Here is a 7,300-nt window from a genome sequence, read left to right as displayed (position 1 = left end):
ATGCTACATACCACCAGGACCAAAGACCAATCTCCTTACACCACTTACTGAATTCATCTCAATGCACACCCTGAAAACCAAAAACCTTCTGGTACTTGGAGACTTCAACCTTTGGGCAAACTCCACCCAAGACCTTATTGCGACCGCCTGCATCAACCAACTGGAAGAACTAGGTCTTCAACAGCTGATAAATATGCCCATGCACGGTTCAGGACATACTCTAGACCTCATCTTCAAACAGAATATAGACATTGAGAACACACCACTACCATGGACGGACCACCACGCCATCAAATTTAAAATCACCACTAACTCCACCCTCCAAAAACAGAAACATTCAACAACAACACACTGGAACAGATCCCAGAAGAAACTGCATTCTGAACTCTTCAAAACCACATTATCAAACAAAATACAATCACTAAACTTAAACCTCTCAATGGAACAAACACTCAACTCCCTAAATAAGGCATTACTACAAACAGCAGACTCAGTAGCACCAAAACACAGAACACTCATCCGCAAAAAAAACTCGAGATGGTTTAACAGCACCCTCACCCTACTCAAGCAAGAACGCAGAAGAGCTGAAAAAGCATGGAGAAGAAATCCTACCAAGGAAAACCATACAAACTACAAAATACTTACTGTGAAATACCACAAAGCGATCTTCACAGCCAAAAAAGAACATTTCTCGAACACCATCTAAACTGCCTTAAACCGGCCGCGGGAACTTTTCAAAATAGTCGCCCAATCAATGAACCCATGCTGCTTAGAGCCCCCAGCAGACGATACTCAAGAATTCTGCAATGAGTTATCTAATTTCTTAATCGACAAAATTGACATTATTCGGAAATCAATTCAACAGAAAAAAGCAACCAACCTTACCCAACCAAATCAAAAAGATGACATTGACACGAACAGCAGACAACCGCCGGACTTCTTCTTGACCCCAATCACCACTGACACGACTAAAAACATTATGAGAAACCTTCGAGACAGCACATCACCAAATGACATAATTCCCGTAAAACTCCTGAAAGAATGCTCCGACATCCTGGCTCCCACTATAACACACCTCATAAATCAGTCGTTCAAAGAAGGGATTGTGCCAACCACCCTCAAGCAAGGCATCCTCAAACCCCTACTGAAGAAACCCAATCTCAACCCTAAAGACCCTAACCACCGCAGACCGATAACAAGCCTCAACACCGTCTCCAAGATTATGGAGAAAGTGGTAGTACAACAGCTACAACGCCACCTGGACACGCATCAACTTCTGGACACTCTACAATAAGGTTTCCGCACAGGCCATGGCACAGAAACTGCACTTCTAAAAATTTGGGACGATGCCCTCGAAGCAACAGATGACGGAGAATCATGTCTCCTGGTACTATTAGACCTCAGTGCAGCATTTGACACAGTGGACCACAATACTCTACTTGTCCGGCTCACAGAAGTTGCAGGAGCCACAGATTCTAGTCTAAAATGGTTTGCATCCTTCTTAGAGAATCGCTCTCAGACAGTGAAACTAGGAGCATTCACCTCGGAAACCCGGACAATCTCCTGTGGAGTCCCTCAGGGTTCACCCTTGTCGCCAGTGCTATTCAACATCTACATCTGCCCTCTCCTTAAAATCATCAAAAAATCAGACCTCTGGTTCCACTCATACTCTGACGATACCCAAATCTACTTTCGCATCACCGGACAAAAAGACCACCATCAGCAACTAGAGAAATGCCTCACTTTGATAGATGGCTGGATGACCATTAGTTCCCTCAAACTCAACGGGTCAAAAACAGAACTTCTCTACCTACACGCTAACCAAAATCCCAAAACCAAGACTCCACGGACACCTCCCGCCATCTTTGGACAAACCATCTCTCTGAGCACCAAAGCCAAAAGTCTTGAAGTTATCTTTGACTCAGAGACGACAATGGATGCACAAATAGGATCAGTAGTCAGCGGATCTCACCATCTCCTCCACCTGCTATGGAGACTCATCCCCTTCATCCCAGAAGAGGACAAAGCAGCAGTAGTTGGAACAATCATCAATTCCCGTCTCAACTACGCAAACTCACTCTACATTGCGCACCTACAGGCCATTCAAAACGCGGTGGCAAGACTGCTAACAGGAAAAAAACCCTGGGAGTCCATCTCCCCATCCGAGCCTACATTGGCTAACGGTAAAGAATCGGATCACATTCAAGACCCTCTGCCTCACCCACAAATGCATACAAGGTAACGCCCCTCAATACCTCCAAGAGAAAATAAAACACTACACACTGAATCGTAATCTGCGATCATCTAGTCAAAACCTCCTCCTCGTTCCCAAATACCGTTACAAAGCAAGGGGAGAACGAAGATTTGCAGTCCAGGGACCTCGGCTATGGAATTCTCTTCCGACTCACATCCGCATGGCAGAAAACCATCTAGCCTTCAGGAAAAAACTCAAGACTTACCTCTTCTAAGAAGCTGATAACACAAAACACATTATCGCCTTGGAGCCACTACTGGCTATGGTACGAAATAACCCTGACATAAGTGGATTCAAGATCGGATAGGAAGAACATAAACTCGCAGCATTTGCGGATGATATACTATTTTATATATCCAACCCTCGGATCACAATGCCAAATTTATTAAACACTTTAAAACAATATGGGGAAATATCTAATTTTAAAATTAATCTTGCAAAGTCAGAAATCCTTAACATAAATGTAGGTAAGAAGAAGAACAACTGCGGAAAAATGAATTTAGGTTTTCTTGGAAGAAGCAACTGAAATATCTGGGAATTAAGTTAGCGAATACCATGAAGAAAGTATACAAAATAAACTACATACCATTGCTAGACAAAATTAGAACTGAAAGTAATAGAATAATAGGCAGGCCTATATCATGGATAGGTCGAATCAATATTATAAAGATGGTTCTACTACCAAAGATTACCAATAAGTTTCAGATGTTGCCATTGGCCCTTCCCCAATTATATCTCAGAAAGCTAAAATCGATATTAATTAACTCAATATGGAAATACAGAAAACCGAGAGTATCCTTCGCAACTCTAATGCCCCGTACACACGGTCGGATTTTCCGAAGGAAAATGTCCGATCGGAGCGTGTTGTCGGAAATTCCGACCGTGTGTAGGCTCAATCGAACATTTTCCATCGGATTTTCTGACACACAAAGTTGGAGAGCAGGAGATAAAATTTTCCGACAACAAAATCCGTTGTCGGAAATTCCGATCGTGTGTACACAAATCCGACGGACAAAGTGCCACGCATGCTCAGAATAAATAAAGAGATGAAAGCTATTGGCCACTGCCCCGTTTATAGTCCCGACGTACATGTTTTACGTCACCGCGTTTAAAACGATCGGATTTTCCGACAACTTTGTGTGACCGTGTGTATGCAAGACAAGTTTGAGCCAACATCCGTCGGAAAAAATCCTAGGATTTTGTTGTCGGAATGTCCGAACAAAGTCCGACCGTGTGTACGCCCTATAAGGCAGGAAAAGAAAAGAGGAGGGTTAGCCGTACCAGACATTCAAAACTATTATAATGCAATCGTGATGTCAAGGGTGGTCGAATGGGTCAAGGAAAAAAATGAATAAAGATGGGTCACGATAGGAAAAACACTTAGTAAGGCACAATTGGGAATCATAATATGGAACCCACCACACTTGCACTCACACGGAATTAAAAAGAAAGCAAGCTCTTTTTGCTTCGTTTCCAGCAGGAGACAGGAGACACGGCATTGTTTCTTTTTCCCCATCGTAGCTTCAGGGGTGTTTAACAATGTCCGGAGGTCTGAATGTCCTGCAAATGAAAGACGAAGATGTCCTCAAGTTCCTGGCTGCAGGAACTCACTTGGGTGGCACTAACCTCGACTTTCAAATGGAGCAGTATATCTACAAAAGGAAAAGTGATGGTATTTACATTATAAATCTGAAACGGACATGGGAGAAGCTTCTGTTTGCTGCACGTGCCATCGTAGCAATTGAAAACCCAGCTGATGTTTGTGTGATTTCCTCCAGAAATACTGGCCAGAGGACTGTTCTGAAATTTGCTTCATCCTGTGGGGCCACCCCAATTGCTGGTCGCTTCACACCTGGTACTTTCACCAATCAGATTCAAGCTGCTTTCCGTGAACCACGCCTGTTAGTTATGACTGACCCACGTGCTGATCATCAACCACTTACTGAGGCATCATATGTCAATATTCCTACTATTGCTCTCTGCAATACAGATTCACCTCTACGTTATGTGGATATTGCCATCCCCTGTAATAACAAGGGTGCCCATTCTGTTGGTCTTATGTGGTGGACGCTTGCTCGTGAATTTCTGCGCATGAGGGGAACAATTTCCCGTGAACATCCATGGGAAGTCATGCCTGATCTCTACTTTTACCGGGATCCTGAGGAGATTGAAAAGGAAGAACAGGCTGCTGCAGAGAAGGCTACCACTAAGGAGGAATACCAGGGTGAATGGTCTGCAAATGTTCCAGAGTTTCCTCAGCCTGAAGTTCCTGACTGGTCAGAAGGAGTACAAGTCCCATCTGTGCCCATTCAGCAATTTCCTGCAGAGCGTCCTGAAATCCCAGCCACAGCAGCAGCGACAGCAGCAGCAGCTCCAAAACCTGCAGCAGAAGATTGGAGCTCCCAACCAGCTAGCACAGATGACTGGTCTACTGCCCCAACTGCTCAGGCATCAGAATGGGTGGGAACAACTACTGAATTGTCTTAAAAGGGGGAAAAAAAACATTCTGGTGTTACCCATGTTCAAACATCATGGTGGACTTGAAATAAACCTGTTTGAGAAAAAAAAAAAAAGAAAGCAAAGTAGATATGGGGCTGTTCGGTTGTTATAATTGGTTTGGAATTCAAATGTGTACGCTGCACCCTTTGATAGGGGAAGAAATTGAGGTAGGAAAGGGGATGGTGTGTGATAATAGGTGTTCCTGGTAAGTAGTAATTAGATGAGTCTTACTCAAATGTATGTGCACATTTGGTTAAAAATATTTAGTAAAAAAGCTGAGTATGTGTTCATTGATAAGTGCATTCGGTGTGCATAAGCCCTTGGATTTGAATGTGGGTAAACTGGTGGTCCGTGGACCTGACTCAATATTAAATACAACGTGTTATAACCAACAAACAAAATTTGAATTACTATGATGTGCAAACACTGTGCAATATAAATAAATAAATGATAATGCCTCTAACGTGCAATAAATACCAAATCAATAACCATAGTAAGAGACAAAAATATAAAAATATAAAATTTGTATAAAGTCCTGGTGTGTATAAACAACTACTATGTAACAAGATGAAGTTCTAAAGTGCTCTTGTGCCAGTGAAGGAATCCTTTAGATACTCTGGTGAGCTTTTCGATGAAACAACACTCTGTTGGTGCCTTATTCGTGCTCTTATTATGATTGCACTCACCAGATCCTTCACCCCCTCCTGGGGTCATAAACCTCCACAGTATGTGCCACTGTGTAGCAATGTGGAATAACACCGTCTTTAATGTTGACTATGAGGAGATTCCATTATGAAAGACAGAGAGGGAGCCCCAATAGCGTAATACTGCATAAAATTAGTTTATTGTGCAAACGCATAGAAAGGTACTCACATGAAATAGGGATAATAAAAGCATATATTGCTGACACAAGCCTCTGTGACAGGAAATGATGCAAGGACCTATGCTGACTCCACCCTACGCGTTTCATCACTCTGACGTCATCTGGATCATGCATAGTGCTTGCTACAGTTCCTATTTATAGTGCTTGGCGTTTTGCATAATGTATTGATGATTATGGCCGCCATTTTGCGCGTGATATTGCAGACAGAAGTTCCGTCGGCCATTTTGAATATGATTTGCAGACCGAAGCCCAATGTGTACATGCCCACACCCTTTTATTTATATATATGATCTGGCCAAAACATTGTGATCATTTTAAAATAAATTAGTGCCTTTATTCTAGATGTCTCTTAGTGCTTTTGCCACTTACTTGAGGGTTTATCCTCATAGTTTCCAACGCGGTGCAGTCCTGGTGTCTACAGGCCGAAAAAGGGATCCCGGCAGCCATTTTGTGTATGACACTGCGGACCGAAGACCAACATGAGGAATCCCGGCGGCCATTTTGGGTATGATGCCGCAGGCCGAAGCCCACGGAATAATAATAGTTTAATCCTTATGGGATCCTGGTCGCCATTTTGGATATGACATCGCAGACTGGAGACCATGGAATAATGGTTGCATACGACCTACCAATTTATTATACATTCCGGTAATCGAAATATAAAGTTAGCTGAATTAGATAGTGACTGTCGACCAGGATGAATTTAGCTATCTATTTTTTCATTATTTCATTATATACGTTCAATGCAAATCGCCAATAGTGTAAACTCTATGAAATCTATAGAAAACTATATGATCCTATATATAAAAAAAACGTATACAATTAAAAATGTACCAAATATCCCAACATTCATATCAGAATGTATTATACAGAACATAATTAAGATAAAGGATGATGCTTGCATCTAGGCATATATAAGTACATAATATTACTACAGTTCCCTTAGAATGCAAGTGAAACCAAATATTATTTATTAAAAATGTGAAACTTAATGATTCAAATTAATATTAAAACTAATGTTGTTTATTAAAACGTTGGATACATTTTTTTTTATAAAAAGAAGGGGAAGGGGAAGTGAGGGAAAAGTATATGAAGCCTCAAATGGAGTGAGAATATGATTTTCATGTCACATGATAATATTAAAAATTAGTTAAGAAACAGTTAAGATCTATGTCTATGTTCATTCCCCTTGGCTGAAGGGTGTCTAATTGGAAGATCCATTTGGTCTCATTTTGGGAGATTTAAATTCTCTTATTCTCCCCTCTCCAATGTCCCTTAATTTTGTCTATACCATAAAAAACCATGCATGTAGGATCCTTGTTATGATAATCTCTAAAATGTCCTGAGACGCTGTGTTTATCGAATCCGTTTTTGATATTGTTAATATGCTCTCAGATTCTTACATGTAATTCTCTTGTTGTTCTGCACACGTATTGTTTGTGGCAAGGACATTCCAATACAAACGTGACGTGGGTTCTGGTACATGTGATAAGTTCTTTTATAGTGTGTTTGGTGCCCTTTGACATAGAGGTAAAATTTGTTTTTTTCTTACTGTTTTTTTTGCTGACTTTACATGGAAGACATTTTCCACATTTTTAAAAACCTTTTAACTGGTTTGAAATTCTAATTTGTTTTGGGGGGTCTAGAGCATTGTGAACTAGTCT

The 7,300-nt window shown here is 41.3% G+C and overlaps 1 pseudogene; it reads left to right on the top strand.

Moving 5' to 3' along the window:
* The first annotated feature begins 3,738 nt into the window (after window positions 1-3,738).
* Window positions 3,739-4,907, top strand: LOC141121526 (small ribosomal subunit protein uS2 pseudogene; annotated as a pseudogene).
* Window positions 4,908-7,300: the final 2,393 nt, after the last annotated feature.

The sequence above is a fragment of the Aquarana catesbeiana genome, unplaced genomic scaffold (genome assembly GCF_042186555.1).
Source record: "Aquarana catesbeiana isolate 2022-GZ unplaced genomic scaffold, ASM4218655v1 unanchor217, whole genome shotgun sequence".
NCBI classification, from domain to species: Eukaryota; Metazoa; Chordata; class Amphibia; order Anura; family Ranidae; genus Aquarana; species Aquarana catesbeiana.
Note: the sequence above shows the minus strand (reverse complement) of the source record. Positions and strands in the feature narration are given on the sequence as shown.